This window comes from Sminthopsis crassicaudata, chromosome 5, assembly GCF_048593235.1.
Source record: "Sminthopsis crassicaudata isolate SCR6 chromosome 5, ASM4859323v1, whole genome shotgun sequence".
In the NCBI taxonomy this organism is placed as follows: Eukaryota; Metazoa; Chordata; class Mammalia; order Dasyuromorphia; family Dasyuridae; genus Sminthopsis; species Sminthopsis crassicaudata.
In genome coordinates this window covers 311,621,041-311,638,285 of record NC_133621.1, presented here as the reverse complement: position 1 = coordinate 311,638,285, position 17,245 = coordinate 311,621,041, and the positions used below count along the sequence as shown (strand labels likewise).

At 45.5% G+C, this 17,245-nt stretch overlaps 2 pseudogenes; one reads left to right on the top strand and one right to left on the bottom strand.

Annotated features, from left to right (window-relative positions):
• Positions 1-2,217: 2,217 nt before the first annotated feature.
• On the bottom strand, positions 2,218-2,866 carry LOC141543229 (GTPase NRas pseudogene; annotated as a pseudogene).
• A 13,182-nt stretch (positions 2,867-16,048) lies between these two features.
• On the top strand, positions 16,049-16,675 carry LOC141543228 (GTPase NRas pseudogene; annotated as a pseudogene).
• Positions 16,676-17,245: the final 570 nt, after the last annotated feature.

The following is a 17,245-nucleotide window of genomic DNA, read 5'->3' as shown; positions in this document are numbered from 1 at the left end:
ACTGATGCTGAATTGTGACTTACACAATAGCTCAGGTATAAACTACAGCAAACTACATCCCTTCTTAATAAGAAGGGAGAGGAAGGAAGGAGGGAGAAAACTTAGGAATTAATAATCTTGTAAAATGAATGCTAAAAAGGAAGGTAGCCTAGCCATACCAGACCTAATCCCATATTTATTAAAAGGTAATCATCAAAATCGTTTGCTGGACTAAGAGTAGAGAATGATTGAAATACATTAAGTATACAAAACACAATGGTCAATGACTATAGTGATTAAGTGTCTGATTAATCCCAAAGACACCAGTTTCTTGGATGAGAGCTCTCTGTTTGACAAAAAAAAAATTGCTAGGAAAATTGGAAAAAACGATGGTAGAAGCTAGGCATTGGCTAATATCTAACACCCAACACCAACATAAGGTCAGAATGGGTTCATGATTTAAACATAAAGGGAGATATTATAGGGAAATTAGGAGAACAAGGCATAGTCTACCTTGTCAGATTTTTGGAGAAGAGAAGATATTTTGGACATAGAAAAATTAGAGAATATTATGAGATGCAAAATGAGTATTTTTGATTATGTTCAATAAAAATGAGGTGGGGGAGAGTGTGGAGAGAGATGATAAATATATAAAAAGATGAGAAATAATAGATGACAGAACTGTTCTATAATAAATGAAATGACATTAATAGAGATGAATAGTTACTATTGAGATGATAGATTCAGAGATAAATACTATGATACATAATGGGCAGATGATAGATAAGACTATTTCTAGGGATCACTATCTACTCATTGAACTAACTTAGACCCCCTCCAGTGGTAGAGTTAAGAGGAACCTGAGAGTCTAGACCAACCCTCCCCTTCTCCTCCCCCCCTCCACATCTTACTGCTAAGAAAACTGAAGCCCCACAAATCCACAGCTAAAACACCCATCCCTTCCTCACTCCCAAACCGAGCTCTCTGTCCACTAGGCCATACGGCACTGATGTTATTCCTATCCCATGCTTATCAACCCATGAGAAACTACCAGAAACACACTCATAAACGAATCAACAACTTTTATTTATAAGAAATCCTAGAAAAAGGAAAACAATCAACTTTGAATCCAACTGTGAAGGAAGACCCTTTAAAATGAATTCTTCTATCTACTCAACCCTCCCCACCAAAAAAAAAAGCCAAACAGGTATCATTAGGATCCTTAACTGAAATGGGAGAATCACCCACTTCCCTTTTCATCAGAACTTCTGTCAGAAGGTTTCTAAGCAGACCCCCCGCCTGACCTGCAGCTGTGAGATATCTGCTCAGAACATTTACAGCCAGGCCCCCCACTCCACTTCTCTTGGAGGCAATTGAAATACTGAAATTTGCAATGTACAAAGGGCTTCATCTGACTGCTAAAACAGAAATTATAATATTAATGGCACTTATGTCTAAAGGCATCCTGCTAGAAGGAGGCAGCCCCATTCCACTCCAACCCTCATTGCCATCCAAAGTGCCCCCGATGATAAGCAAGTTGAGAACAAAGGGTGACACACACTCAAAGTGAGTAACCAAAAAAAAAATACACAAAACACATATTCCCCCAGTCTGGTCTTCAGCATCACTGAATGGGGACCACTTCTGAGCAAGGCTCCTTATCATCACCACAAACAAGGTGTTCTGGGTGAGACAAGGGTGGGGACCTGGCTCCAGATGGCACATACACCAAGTCCACGGGCAGGAGGGAGAATCACTTTGCCCTGGTCTCCAGAGGCAAGGCCTCAGTTGGGGAAGCAGGGGAAAGCCCAATAAAGAAAATCCCAGGCACAGCCTCCAGGAAGGCAGAGGAGGCTACAGAAGATGAGCGCAAGACTGTAGAGAAAGCATCCATGGAGCTGGTTGTCTCTGGGCTTCTGGGAGGCTGAGAGGCCGGGGGAGGCTGAGCACTCAGGGAGGAAGGGGGTCTTTTCTTGCCTGGTCAGAATACCCAGGCACTGAGGTAGTCATTCCTGCTCAAAAGGGAAAACAAAAGCAAAAATCCAACACAAATCTGTTAATACAGAAACGCAGATGGGTCTCTCCAAGAGGCTCCTGGAGAAATTCTATAAGGGCCAAAATGACTTGGCAGTGAAGAGCAGGCAGGAGGAAGGGTCCAGATGAAGGTCTTGAAGGCTGGGGAGTGGCTAGGAGATTTAGGAGTATTCTAGGCCAGGGAGAAGGTAATTAGGGGGCAGGATCAGGATAAGGTTGTTCCTGCTCACTGGATTGTACAACAGTTGAGCCCACAGGCCTCCCTCTGCTCAGTATTAGGGAGACTCTTGAGCTCCTCCTCAGCTTTCACCCTACGAATTTCACGAACTAATTCATGGAAGGCTTGCTCCACACCTTGCCCAGTCTTGGCGGATGTCTCCACATAAGGGACCCCTAAGCTCATGGCCACCACCTGGCCGTGTGCGGGGTCTACCAACCTGTTGGTCACATCTACTTTGTTGGCCACCAACACCAAGGGTACACGGTCAATGCCCTTGAGACTCTGCAGAATGTCCCAGGAGTCATTCACATTCTGAAAAGAGCAGAAATCATTTACTGCATAGACAAAGAGGAATCCCTCTGCCCAGCTTATGGAATGGTTCCTCAGAAGGTAAAGCTCTTCACTGCCTGTGGTATCTACGATGTCCAGCTGGCACGGCTCTTCATCCACCACTGTGTACTTATGGGAGAATCGTTGGATGGTGGGTTTATATTCGGTCACAAAATGATTCTTAGTAAACTGAATGGTCAGTGCAGTCTTGCCCACACAAGAGGTTCCCATCACTGCCAACTTATACATCTTGGTTCTGCGTCTATCTGGATCACCTATGGAGGTATGGACACAAGAAACCATGAGAACTGGGAAGGGCTCAAGTGGCCTCTAGTCTACTTTCCAGGCTGCAAGAAGTCAGCCCATTTCCCTGGAGGTCGCCTCTCAGGAGGAAGACTTTCCTCCAGGGTCCAGCCTCAGTGGGCTTCTTTGCCAATCCTCTTCCTCACCCCCATTTAAGCTCTCTGGGGCCCAGCTGAACAAGGTTCAACTATCCCCCAAGGGACACAACTTCAAATACTGGAAATCTCTGAGTCCCCTGGCTTTTGCTGACCAATCCCAAACCCAATAGTGCAAGGGGGCTCCAGGCCCTCCCATTCTGGCTGGCTTCTCCAAGACACCCTCTGATTTACTGATACCCTTCTCAAACCCTGCAACCAGAAGATTCTGGGGTCAATTCGGAAGCCTCTTAGGAGGCAAGAATAGTCCTATTTCTACAGGCCACGCTCCTCCACAGTAATGTGGCCAAAGGGGTTCGCTGTGGGCCGCTTCAGGGTCTGCGGCTCCTGCATCAAAGGGGCCGAGAGTCTCTGGCTGGCTTGGCTGAAAGTGGGCTCCCCCATCTGAACCTGCAATGATACAATCCAAAGTGTATGGGCTCGGGCAGCTAAGGTGAGGGGAGAGGAGGGGAGGCGAGCATTTCCTTCACTAATCTGGCCCCACGAGGAGCCAAGCTGAGCCAATGTCTCCCGCATTAATGCAGTCCAAGATGGCACTAATTTGGGGTCTACTTGCACCCACCCCATTGCTGTTAACTGAGAGCTGGTCTCTACATACCGTTTTGGAGCTGTAAAATACCCAGTCAGATCGCATTTGGGTCTCGTCTTTAAGGGTGGAAAGACTTAGAAGCACCCAGTAGTGGCGGCCTCCTGCTTACTGCAAGTGTTTGAGGGAACCCCAGATCTCCAGGATGATTTGGGGAACCTCTCCCCTAGGCAACAGAGGTTCATGGGAACCACACCCCCACTCTGCTGGGATGGGAGGAACTTACTTCATTTTGGAAGCTCCACCCCCCAAAAATTTGGGAAGCCCCACCCCTCACTACGGGAGCCTGTGGGGAGCCCTAGTCTACCTTTGCTGGAGCTTTGAGGATGCCGTGGGTCCCTACTTTTCAAGTTCAGGAAACCCTACTGCAACCACACAATGATTTCCCCCACCTCTGGGAGTTTGGCAAAGCTTTACATATAGCACAAGAGTTATTGGCCCCAGCTCCACAATGTAGCCTGAGGCTAGGGTAGTTATCTCCCTGGGATTCCACCCTTAAGGATGATGGTCTCAAGAGCCAGTGCTCTGGGATCTGGATCAGGGATTCTGGATCAAATGATAGTGCACACAAAAGTCTTCAGAACTTGAGCCCCACAGGAAAAAGCCAGGCTTTGACCCTTTCTATAACTTGGGCTCTCTCCACTTTAAACCCCACTCAATAATTTACCACATGAGAGAAATGTGCCACTATCTACTCAGAGGGATGTGATCTTGAACTGTTATAGGTGAAGGAAAGACAACCTTGGCCTCTGCTTAGATGGGAGCCTTCTGACTCACTTTCCCAGGGAAGTTCCTTTCAATAAAACTCCACCTGATTATTCCTGAGTGGCTGTTAGGTGGAATTGTTACTACATAATTGGTTGTCAAATGGAAAACAGAGCTAAGGATGCTTTATTCTATCGTGTTTGAACATGGGATATATGATGAGGGTGGATATGTTTTATACATATTAAGGGGAAACATGTAGTGGGTGTATCAAAAAGACTAACCTGGATAAAACAAACCAATCTCTTTTCTTTTCTTTCTTTCTTTTTTTTTTTAATATATTTTAATGGTTTTTATTTACCAGATATATGCATGGATAATTTTACAACATTGACAATTGCCAAAGCTTTTGTTCTAATTTTTCCCCTCCTCTTTCCCCCCAGATGGCAGGTTGACCAATACATGTTAAATATATTAGAGTATAAATTATATACAATATATGTATATATGTCCAAACAGTTGTTTTGCTGTACAAAAAGAATCGGACTTTGAAATAGTGTACAATTAGCCTGTGAGGGAAATCCAAAATGCAGGTGGACAAAAACAGAGGGATTGGGAATTCTTCTATGTAGTGATTCCTAATCATCTCCTAGAGTTCTTTTGCTGGGTGTAGCTGGTTCAGTTCATTACTGCTCTATTGGAACTGATTTGGTTCATCTCATTGTTGAAAATGGCCACATCCATCAGAGGGGGGGAGATGAAAAAGAAAGAAATATTTGGAACTCAAAATCTTGTTAAAATGAATGCTAAAAATTTTCTTGATCTAATTAAGTTAGAAATAACATACTATCAAAATAAAAAAGGACACATTTGGGGACGTTAAAAGGCAGCAAAGGGCAAGGTGAAAGTTTGAGAGTGGCATGATTAAGTGGTATGCAAATTTTCTGGAGAAGATTGAAGGATAAATGAAGGTAAATAGAGAAAGATTGATCTTTACAAGAAGGACAAGGACATTTTCAGTTTCTGGACAAAGAGGACAAATTGTGGGGTTTTAAATGCATAGAAGAGGCTGGCAGAGCTCACTTTTGCCATTTAGGATTGTTAACTTCCTCCATGTGTCATCTTTTAAACTAAACCTTCTGTTTTCCTCAAAGTTCTTTTCCTTCCTGTTATGATATATTTATTTATCTGTTTAGGTGCTTTATCCCCAGTAGAATATATGCTCCTTGAAAAGAGCTGAGGTTTTTACCTTTGCGTTTCAAGCTCAATGTTTTATGTGGCACTTACAAAATATTGAAATGAATTAAATCTTTTATTAGTTAAAGTAGAGGAAAGGAGACTAATTTAGGGCTATTGATGGGCAAGGAAAAATAAGTGAGGAACATAATTAGAGAACAAATGATTGAAAGTTTTGTTGTTAAATGAATAGGGAAACAAAATATTTTTTCTCTTAATGAATCAGTAAGCATTTATTGAGCACTTATTATATGCCAGGTTTTATACTAAGTGCTAGGGATAAAAACAAAAAAAAAAAATGCAATAAATAGTCCCAGCTCTCAAGGGGCTTTCAATCTAATGGGGGAGAAAACATGCACACAAATATATGCAAAGTGAACTATGTACAACATAAATGGAAAATAATGAGAAGAAGGAAAGCACTGGAATTACTAGGGGCTAGAGAAGGCTTCATAAAGAAGGTGGGATTTTAGTTGGGAATCAAATAAAGCCAAGGAGGTTTGTAATCAGATCATAGGAGGAGCTCTATATAGCATTCCCCAGGCCTGGGGAACAGCCAGAGAAAAGACCTAGATATGAGGTACAGTGTTTGTGAGGCAGCCAGGAGTCCATGTTACTAGATCACTGAGTATGTACTGGGGGTAAGTATAAGGAAGAGTGGAAAGGAAGAAAGAGCCAGGTTATGAAAAGGCTTTGAATGCTACAGGAGCATTTTATATTTGCTCCTGGAGGCAATGAGAAGCTACTGGAATCTATTGATTTGGGGGTTTTATATTACTGAATTTGTTTTAGGAAAACCAGCTTAGGGGATGAATGGAGAATGGATTAGTGTGGGAAGAGACTAGAAGCTTGCAAGATTTCCCATCAGACTATTATAGTAATCAAGGTGTGAGGGATGTAAGAGATCCTTACCTAAAATGACTACTCAGAGATCACTCAGAAAAAAGCAGAAAAGTTGTTTATTGAAAAACCCTGGAGGATGAGCTGTCCCACCATGAGATAAGAAAGAGAAAGCTAAGATAAGAAAAGAAAAATAAGAAAGTAGGAGGGCTAAAGAAGTAGTAAAGATATAATCTTTTGTATAAAAGCTATGTATCACAAGTAAGACAGCATTGAGAAGGGAGGGGGGAGGCATCCAATTGGCTGTTTGGAGAGATTGGAATGGAAGGTTTATCTAGGAAACAGAAAATCAGGCCTTCAGGCTTAATCAAGCAGATAGTGGTCCAGCAAATAGACTAAATATCGATAAATGTCAAATACTGATAAATGTCATCAGCTCAGGTTAAGTAAATATAGTTATAGCTGGCCAAGGCTCAAGTAAATATGGGCCTGCACATATTATACAGGTCATAGGGGAAAACACAGAAATAATGAAAATAAAATACAGAAAGAATTCATACATTTCTGTAAGTTCTTCACTTTATCTCTCTCTATTCCACACATAGGCATGGGGTGATAAGGGCCTCCACTAGAATGTCGGCAGTGGGAGAGGAAAAAAAGGGACATATTTAATACATGTTGGCAACAGCTTGTATACAGAGGTTGAGAGTAGGTACAATGACAGAGACAGAGACAGAGAGACAAAGTCAGAGAGACAGAGAGACAAAAGAGAGAGAGAGTCAGAGAAAGACAGAAATAGAGAGACCCTTGCCCAGACCAATTCCTGTGCACCCTCCGAGGCATCCCCTCCTGTTTTCTCCTCAGATTGCCCCATCATTCCTATTCTTCCTTCCTTCTCCCCATTCCCAGTTCTCCCATCCCTTAACAAATCCTTTTTAGATCCAGTCATTTCCACTCGATATCATTCTAAAAGTCTTCTCCTTCACCCCATATAACCAGTTGGGGGCCAAGTCATCGCCTCCCCCCTCCCGACCCTCCTCTCCACTCCCACAGCCAGGAAGGATCCTAGTGCAGGCTTTTTGACTGAATAGTTTTCTGGTTGGTAGCACTGTGGATGGAGCCGAGTTCAAATTCCACCCAGACCCAGCCAGCTGCATAGTAGGTGCAGCTTGCTTAATTTCTTTGGCCCCCACCTCAGTCTTTCATCCCATCTCACTCTTCTGCCTACCACCCCTGACCTGCTTCCTCCTCAAAACCAATTCTCCTCCCAGGTATGTCCACAATCGTCTGGATCTCACTTGCCTGTTCTATTCTGAAGACCTTGTCTGGAGCCCTGGACCCAGGATTTTATTCCTGTTTCATATGGCCCTGCAGTCGGCCCATGGCTTCCAAAACTAGATATTAGATTTGCAGGTGATTTTTTCCCCAAAAAAATGTCCTTTTATGTGGTAGCTTCAACTACATAACATAAATTGTTCAAATTTTAATTTCTGAAGCTTTTGTCAAAATTATCAGGACTTTTTTGGTCATCATTTTCTAATTTCTCTTGTGTTGGTTTTGGTTTAATACCAAAATGCTTATATACTTCAACAACAACACTGTATGAGGATGTATTCTGATGGAAGTGGATATCTTCAACAAAGAGAAGATCTAATTCAGATCCAATTGATGAATGACAGAAAGAATCAGCTACACCCAGAGAAGGAACACTGGGAAATGAGTGTAAACTGTTTGCATTTTTGTTTTTTCTTCCCAGGTTATTTTTATCTTCTGAATCCAATTCTTCCTGTGCAACAAGAAATTCGGTTCTGCACACATATATTGTATCTAGGATATACTATAACATATTTAACATGTATGGGACTGCCTGCCATCAAGGGGAGGGGTGTTAGGATTACTAAGTGAGAACTCGGGTTGTCTGGATAGTGACGAGGTGAGAATTCAGGTTGGACAATTACAAGGTGAGAACTCAGGTTGACTTGATGGAAGGAGCAGGCTCATTGGCTGAGGTGGTTCTTCCCAGAAGCCCTTGCATTATCCCACGCCCATTCTCTGGGAGAATAAAAGAGAGGACTCCCAGAGATAGAAAAAAGACTCTGCATTGCATCAGGCTTGACGGGGCTCTCTGCAGGAAGGGAAGTCACTTCTTTGGACAAGAGTTAACAGCAACTGCCTGGAGACAACGGTTCGTTACAGGAAGAAGAATCTGTCAGAGAGATTTGAGTAGAAGACACAGCAGATTTCTTCCCAGAGAGTGATCCGGCAGCTTCTAGAAAATACAGCTCGTTACAGAGGGGGTAGAGGGAAGGAGGGGAAAATTCGGAACAGAAGGGAGTGCAAGGGATAATGTTGTAAAAAATTGCCCATGCCTATGTACTGTCAAAAAAAGTTATAATTATAAAATTAATTTAAAAAATAAAAATAATAATGCCAAAATGCTGTTTGTTTGTTTGTTTGTTTGTTTGTTTTAAAGAAATACATTATTTTTTCAACTTTTATTAGGGAGAAGAAAATAAACCTTTATCAAGGGCCCAATAAAAGCCCGACAAATAGGAATTTAACTTATGTTCTTATTCCACTCTTTGTGGAAGCTGCTGAGGTCTACAGTTTGAAATCTCAGTTTAAGATCCCCATTTCACCGATACTAAATAAAAGGCGTGTGGGCCCTACTAAAAGGAGGGAATTACAATCAATGAGACAAAGAGACTGAAGGAGCAATCTCCCATAGCACCAGGCAGTTTACTGTACTATTACAAATAGAAATCGGAGATAATCTACTACAAGGAGAGAATTATAATCAATGAGACAGATGATTCTTTCCCTTTAGACCATTCCCTTCATATTATGAAGGTGGACTTGGATCCCCCAAAATGAAACAAGCCTAGTCCAGCCCAGCTTGATGGCTCCCCCTGATTTAGCCCTGGATACAGAGCAAGGTCAGGGCCGAGGACCAGACCTTGCTCCCCTCCCAGGCCAGCTCCTTGCTGTGGTCTCTGCTATACTGGGGGTTCAACTGGAGGGGGCTCCTGAGGGAAAAATCAGAAACAATAGGCAACAGTGTTTTCTCACAGGTCACATAAGGGGAGAAGGGTCATCTCTGGGATGATGGTAGATTCTCCCCCCCTCCAGTCAGGGCCCTTCAATAACCCTTGTTAAATTGCCTGATCTGACAATCTGGGGTTTATTTGAGTGGGACCCACACTTGGTCAGATAGGGCTCGAATTAACTTCTCCAAAATATTTTAATTTCTCTGGCCTGAAAGGACACCACTGGCCCATCAAGACCAAGGAAATGTGTCAGAGACAGTTCAGGCTCAGGTGCCTTGGAGCCCCTACTGGCTCTGAGCTGGGAGGTGACGGAGAGGCCATCTAAACCTCTCCCCCAAACCCAATCTTACTGATGGGAACACTGAGGCCTAAGGTCCAACCTTCCTGACTCCCAGCTCTCTCCACCAGGCCACACGGCACTCATGTTATTCCCACCTCAAAGCTCATGAAGCCCTGGAGAAAGCACCAGCAGCACACTTATAAACAAACCAACAACTTTTATTTGAAACAAATCCTAAAATGTAAGAAACTGTGGATGAGCGGATGAGGGAAGTCCCTTTAAAATGAACCCCCCACACACCCCAAATCAATGCAATTAGGGAGCAGGACCACGTAAGGGGACAAGTGGTACAATGTGCCAGGATGGTACAATACTTGAACCCACAGCCCTAGTTCTAGAGCTCCTCAACCTGAACCCTGCGAATTTGGTGGACTAGTTCATGAAAAGCTTCAAGTTCTGACTGGTCTTGGCCGAGGTTTCTATAAAGGGCACCCCAAAGTGCTTGGCTGCTATCTGGCCTAGCACCGGGGACACCAGGCAGTTGTCAACATCAGCCTTGTTGGCTACTAGGACAAAAGGAACGCGGTCAGTGTTCTTTACACTGAGCAGCTGGTCCTGGAAGATGTTCACGTCCACAAAAGAATTGAGTCCTCCTTGATGTCATCCACTACATAGATACAGAGGAAGCCATCCCCCTAGCGTATGAACTCCAGGAAACCAATTGGGTTCTCCTCATTGCCTGCAATCTCCAGGATTTCTAACTGCCAGGGTTCACCCTCCACCACTATTTTGGTGTGGAAATCTTTCACAGTGGGGTAGTAGTCTGTCTCAAAGCAGTTGTCGACCAAATTGGACACTCAGTGCCTTCTTACCCACCCCACAGCTGCCCATTGCTACCAACTTATACACCATCTTGCCTCCACACCTGGCCAATCACTTAGGGATGTATGGACACCACAGGTAGAAAAGACCTGGAATGACCTCAGTGGCCCATGTGCCTCCCCATGTGCTGGAAAAATGGCCCAACAAGTGGCCTTCTAGCTCAGGAGAGCTGAAGGGGTCCCAGGGGCCACTCACTCCCAATCATGTGCTGTTCAAGTGACTCCTCTGGCGTCTTGGTAACCTCAGCTGACCTGTTTGTACTTCCCTTCCCAATCTCCTTTACCCCTAGTTCCCAGCCCTGCCTTCAGACACCGAGCAGCACCAGGCTAATTCTTCCTATACCTTCAGCTCAAGGATCATTAATCCTGTGGTCTCAGATTGCTGGAAAACAGTTCTTCCTAATTCAATGCTATGCTTCCCAGTTACATTAGTTCTAGGTTAGGGAGCAGAGGGCCAGGGGGTGCAGCTGCCCCATTTCCCTGGGCCTCTCCTAGGGTAGCATCGATAGGAATCCCCCCCCAAAGAAAAAGTCACTGTCAGTTTAAAGACAGTTTGAAGTTTCCGGGTCACTAAATCTCTGGAACTGCCCACTCCTGTTCTCTCACTTCTCCAGGACCCCAAGAATCCACAATCTTCTCATCCCTTCCTGGGGGAAAAGTGAGTAGGCTCTGGGGGCTACCTTTCTTAGGTTGGTGGGTCAGGGTTCCCCCATCCTTCCAGGGTCTCTGAATCCTTAATAGCCCAGATCTACTTTTAGTACCAAATTTGCTACTCCCAAGTTAGCAATGAGGGTTAGTTTTAACCCTGTGGAGAGGCAAGTTTGGTGGGTCAGAGTTCTCCCAATTCTTTCAGACTCTCTGGATTCCTAATGGCATAAATCCACTTCTAGTCCCAGAATTTTCTCTTTCTCTCTCTCATGCTTTTCCCCACCCACTGAGAAGGCAATCAATATATCAATAATAGATGTGAAATGATGGGAACCTTTCCATATTAGGCATTTTATTTTGAAAAAAAACTAAGAAAAATAAAATGAGAAAATTACATTTTATGTACATAGTACATCAGTTCTCCCTCAAGAGATCCCCCCTCAAGGGGGATTACTTTTCTTCATTATGAGACCTTTGGAATTGTCTTAGAACATTGTAGTGATCAGGGTAACCAAGTATTTCATAGTTGATCATCATTACAACACTGATATTGTTGCGTCTAACAATCTCTTGGTTCTGCGTACTTCACTTTTCATCAGCTCATATTGGTATTGTTGCTGTTTTCCTGAAACAACCTTCCCTTTCAGATAGCACAATATTACTCATTACATTGATGCCAGAACTTGTTCAGCCATTCAACAACTGTTGAACATCTGCCTTGATTTTCAGTTCTTTACCATGAGAGAAGAAAAGAGCTGCTATAGAGTTGTGTACATGTGGAGGCCCTTTTTCTTTTCCTTTGATATCTTGGGGATACAGACCTGGTATTGCTGGAACAAAGCACAGGCATAGTTTTATACTTCTTTGGGTCTATTTCCACAATGGCTGGCCCAGTTCACAACTCTATGAACTATTCATTAGTGTACCTGTTTTTTTCTCCTCCATCATTTGTCTTTACTGAGAGTCAAGAGGTGACATCTTAGAGTGGTTTTAATTTTCATTTCTCTAATCAGCGATTTAGAGCATTTTTACATAACTAAAATTAACTTTAGTTTCTCCTTCTAAAAACTGCCTGATTAGGTTATTTGGTCATTTATCAATTGGAGAATGACTCATTTTTGTAAATTTGATTCAGTTCTCTACTCTCTCTGTATGTGAGGTGAAGCTTTTATTTGAAAAGCTTGGTATAAAAAGTTTTTAAGATTACTTTGTTGTCAATGGTAACTCTTAGCAAAAGGTAATTTCCTCTCTCTTTTAATGAGATCAATTTTTGTTTTTGTCTGGTCTGAGCTCATGATTGTTAAGCTTGCCTTTTTTACTTCAGCCAAAAAAATTTTACCTAGCTAGGCCCTCATTTGAACTCTGTGTCTTTCTGTTTAAAAGTGTCTTCTTCCATAGACTCCTGACTTGTTTTATGGATGAGTTCACCCCCTTAATATTTGAAGTTATGATATTTTCTTTCATCCCATTTTTGTTGCTTTTTCTCTCTTTTCTGATGAGAGTTTGTTAAAGGTTTTGAGGGTTTTTTAGGGAGAACTGGGCATATTTGTAGCCAGCAGGGAAGCCATCAGTAATGATGAAGAGAGAATAAGGATGATAGGCTATCTCGGGAGAAGGCAGGAGGGGATGGCCTGGGGGGTGCATAAAGAAGGTCTGGTCTAGACAAGAGGAGGAGGCATCTCTGCATTTGAGAATGGAATCAAGGATGGGAAAGGAGCAGATCATGGCAAGAGGCTGTGAGATGAAAAGGAAGGAAGAGAGAAGAGGGAATTCATACCAAGTATTTTCAGTTTTTTTTTTTGACATAGGACAAAGATGAGGTTTCCTCCTGTGATGATGAGAGAAGGGGATTCTTTTGGACACCTGCATAAGAGAGAGAACCATGGCAACATTTATGGTAGCCAAAAACTGGAAGCAAAGTGGGTGTCCATCATGGGGGAAATGTTAGAACCAATGATGGTCAAAGCATGGGAGGACTTCTGAAAAAGGCCGGAAGCCTTATAGACTGACCCAGGGAATGAGGATCAGAAACAGGGAAGTGAGGGAATGAATCCTAACTTCAATAATGCCAGTGCAGAGGCCATTAGACCAAACTTTTTCTGACTGGAACTGTTACTCTTGGTTGGGGCAATGGAGCCTGTAAGTCCTTCCTCTGGACACAGTCTGGGGGACTGCAAGTACAGAAAGGTGAATGGCCTGTCAAAACTGACTGCTGGGTCATTTGGTCAGGAGGGTGTGCCCATTGTATTGGGGGATGTAGTGAAAGAAATGTGATACACAGAAAGACAAAAGGCATTAGAAATGTCTATTTTTTTTTAAATTTAAGAAAAGACAAGTGGAGTTTGGGGCTCTTGGCTCAGGCATTGAGTGTGGATCTGCAAAACACCTGATCCTTGATTTAGGTTGATGGGACTCAAGGACAAAAAGTGGTGGGGTGTGCTAGTACCCCTAAAGGAAGCGCCAGACGAGTCTTGTCCTGGAGTCCTGAGGAAGAACCCACCCAAACAGGCTTGGCACAGTCCAGGAAAACAACGTGAAAAAAGTCTGCCTGAAGTTTAAGGAGCTCGGGAAAACAGAGATTAAAGTGGGGAGGGACTGAGGACTCCGAGGCGCCCTTGGCTGCGAGGAAAAGGGCGAGGTTGCCCAGAGAACTCGTGGGGAAGGATGGAGGGAACAATGAAATTTGGAGGTGGAAACAGGAGAGAGCAGGAGGAGTTACAGGGTTAAGAACGGGGTTTAAAATGGAGAGAGCCCAAGTTATAGAAAGGGTCAAAGCCTGGCTTTTTCCTGTGGGGCTCAAGTTCTGAAGACTTTTGTGTGCACTATCATGTGATCCAGAATCCCTGATCCAGATCCCAGAGCACAGGCTCTTGAGACCATCATCCTTAGGGTGGAATCCCAGGGAGATAACTACCCTAGCCCCAGGCTACATTGTGGAACTGGGGCCAATAACTCTTGTGCTATATGTAAAGCTTTGCCAAACTCCCAGAGGTGGGGGAAATCATTGTGTGTTTGCAATAGGGTTTCCTGAACTTGAAAAGTAGGGACCCACAGCATCCTCAAAGGTCCAGCAAAGGTAGACTAGGGCTCCCCACAGGCTCCCGTAGTGAGGGGTGGGGCTTCCCAAATTTTGGGGGGGTGGAGCTTCCAAAATGAAGTAAGTTCCTCCCATCCCAGCAGAGTGGGGGTGTGGTTCCCATGAACCTCTGTTGCCTAGGGGCGAGGTTCCCCAAATCATCCTGGAGATCTGGGGTTCCCTCAAACACTTGCAGTAAGCAGGAGGCCGCCACTACTGGGTGCTTCTAAGTCTTTCTGCCCTTAAAGACGAGACCCGATATGCGATCTGACTGGGTATTTTACAGCTCCAAAACGGTATGTAGAGACCAGCTCTCAGTTAACAGAATGGGGTGGGTGCAAGTAGACCCCAAATTAGTGCCATCTTGGACTGCATTAATGCGGGAGGCATTGGCTCACCAGATTAGTGAAGGAAGTGCTCGCCTCCCTTCCTCTCCCCTCACCTTAGCTGCCGAGCCCATACACTTTGGGCGCATTGCAGGTTCAGATGGGGGAGCCCACTTTCAGCCAAGCCCGCCAGAGACTCTCTGCCCCTTTGATGCAGGAGCGTTAGACCCCGCAGCGGCCCACAGCGGAGCGTGGCCTGTAGAGATAGCACGATTCTCTGGCCTCCTAAGAGGCTTCCTTAGTGGCCCCGGGGTCTTCGAAGGGCGCCAGTGATCAGAGGGTTTCCTCAGCTCGAAAAGCAGGGAGCCTCAAAACTCCATCTAAGGTGGACTAGTCTTCCCAGAGGCTCTCATAGTGAGGGGTGGGGGTTCCCAAATTCTTTTGTGATGGAGCTTCCCAAATGAGGGAGGTTCTCCTAATCCCAAAGGAGGGGGCGTGGTTCCCAGGAGTATTTGTTACCGAGGGGCGGGGTTCCCGAAATAACCCTGGACACCCGGAGCTCCCAGAAGCCCCTGCAGGACGTAGGAGGAGGGCCTCTACGTCTCCGTGCTTCTAACTTGTTCTACCCTTACAGACTAGACCTGAAGGCGACCTGACTGGGATTTTCACAGTTCTGAATGGGTAAGTGAAATCAGCACTTAACAGGCAATGGGATGGGTGGCAAGTAGGCCCCAAGTTAGCGCCGTCTTGGACTGCATTAATGCTGGGGTTATTGGCTCAGTGCAAATGTCATGGACCGGGTTATTGCGGTCACTGCCGCCTCGCTTCCTCCCGCCACCTTGGCTGCTGACCCCATACACTTTGGGTTTACACCATTTCAAATTCAGACGGGGGAGCCCAGTTTGCAGCCAAGCCCGCCAGGGACTCTCGGCCCCTTTGATGCAGGAGCTGCAGACCCTGCAGCCGCCCAAAGCGAACCCCTTTGGCCACATTACTGTGGAGGAGCGTGGCCTGTAGAAATAGCACTGCTCTTGCCTCCTAAGAGCCTTCCGAATTGACCCCCGGGCTTCTGGTTGCGGGGTTCGATAACAGTATCTTGGAGAAGCCAGCCAGAATGGGCGGCCTGGAGCCCTCGTGCTCTAATGGGTTTGGGATTGGTCAGCAAGAGCCAGGGGACTCAGAGATTTCCAATATCCGAAGTTGTGTCCCTTGGGGAATAGTTGAACCTTCAGCTGGGCCCCAGAGAGCTTAAATGGGGGCGGGGAAGGGATTGGCAAAGAAGGCCACTGAGGCTGGACCCTGCAGGAAAGTCTTCCTCCTGAGAGGCGACCTCCAGGAAATGGGCTGACTTCTTGCAGCCCGGAAAGTAGACTAAAGGCCACCTGAGCCCTTCCCAGTTCTCATGGCTTCTTGTGTCCATACCTCCATAGGTGATCCACACAGACGCAGAACCAAGATGTATAAGTTGGCGGTGATGGGCACCTCTTGTGTGGGCAAGACTGCACTGACCATTCAGTTTACTAAGAATCATTTTGTGACCGAGTATAAGCCCACCTTCCAAGATTTCTACCGTAAGCACACAGTGGTGGATGAAGAGCCGTGCCAGCTGGACATCGTGGATACCACAAGCACGGAAGCATTTTATTGTCTGAGGGACCAGTCCATGCGCTGGGGAGAGGGATTCCTCCTGGTCTGTGCGGTGAATGACCCTTACTCTTTTGAGAATGTGAATGTCCTCTGGGACCGTCTGCAAAAGCTCAAGGGCACCGACCGTGTGCCCATAGTATTGGTGGCCAACAAAGTGGATGTGACCAACAGGCTGGTGGACCCAACACTGGGCCAGGAGGTGGCCAAGAGTTTAGGGATCCCTTATGTGGAGACGTCAGCCAAGACTGAGGAAGGAGTGGAGCAAGCCTTCCATGAGCTGGTTGGTGAAATTCGTAGGATCCGAGCTAAGGAGGATCGCAAGAAGCTCTCTAATACTGAGCAGAGGGAGGCCTGTGGGCTCAAGTGTTGCACAATCCAGTAAGCAGGTACCTGATACTGCCCCCTAATTTCCCTCTCACCTGGTCAAGAAGACCTCAAAATTCCCTAGCCGCTCCCCAGCCTTTAGGACCTTGATCTTCTTAGGACCCTTCCTACTGCTTGCTCTTCACTGCCAAGCCTTTTTTTGGCATTATCAGGATTTCTCCAGGAGCCTCTTGGAGGGATTGCGTTTCTCCATTAGGGACTTTTTGGATTTTTCAGCAGGAATCACTACCTCACTGCCTGGGTATCCTGACCGGGCAAGAAAAGCCTCCATTCCTCCTTGGGTGTGCATCTTCCTCCTGCCTCTCTGCCTGCCAGAGCCCCCAGAGACAGCCAGCTTCCTGACTGCTTTCTCTCCAGTCCAGCACTCGTCTGCAGCAGCCTCCTCTGCAGCAGCCTCCTCTGCAGCAGCCTCCTCTGCAGCAGCCTCCTCTGCCTTCCTGGAGGCTGTGTGTGGAATTTTCTTTATTGGGCTTTCCCCTACTCCTCCAACCTCTGGAGACCGGGGCACAAGTGATTCTCCCTCCCGCCCATGGGCTTGGTGTATGTGCTGTGAGGAGCCCTTCTCTGA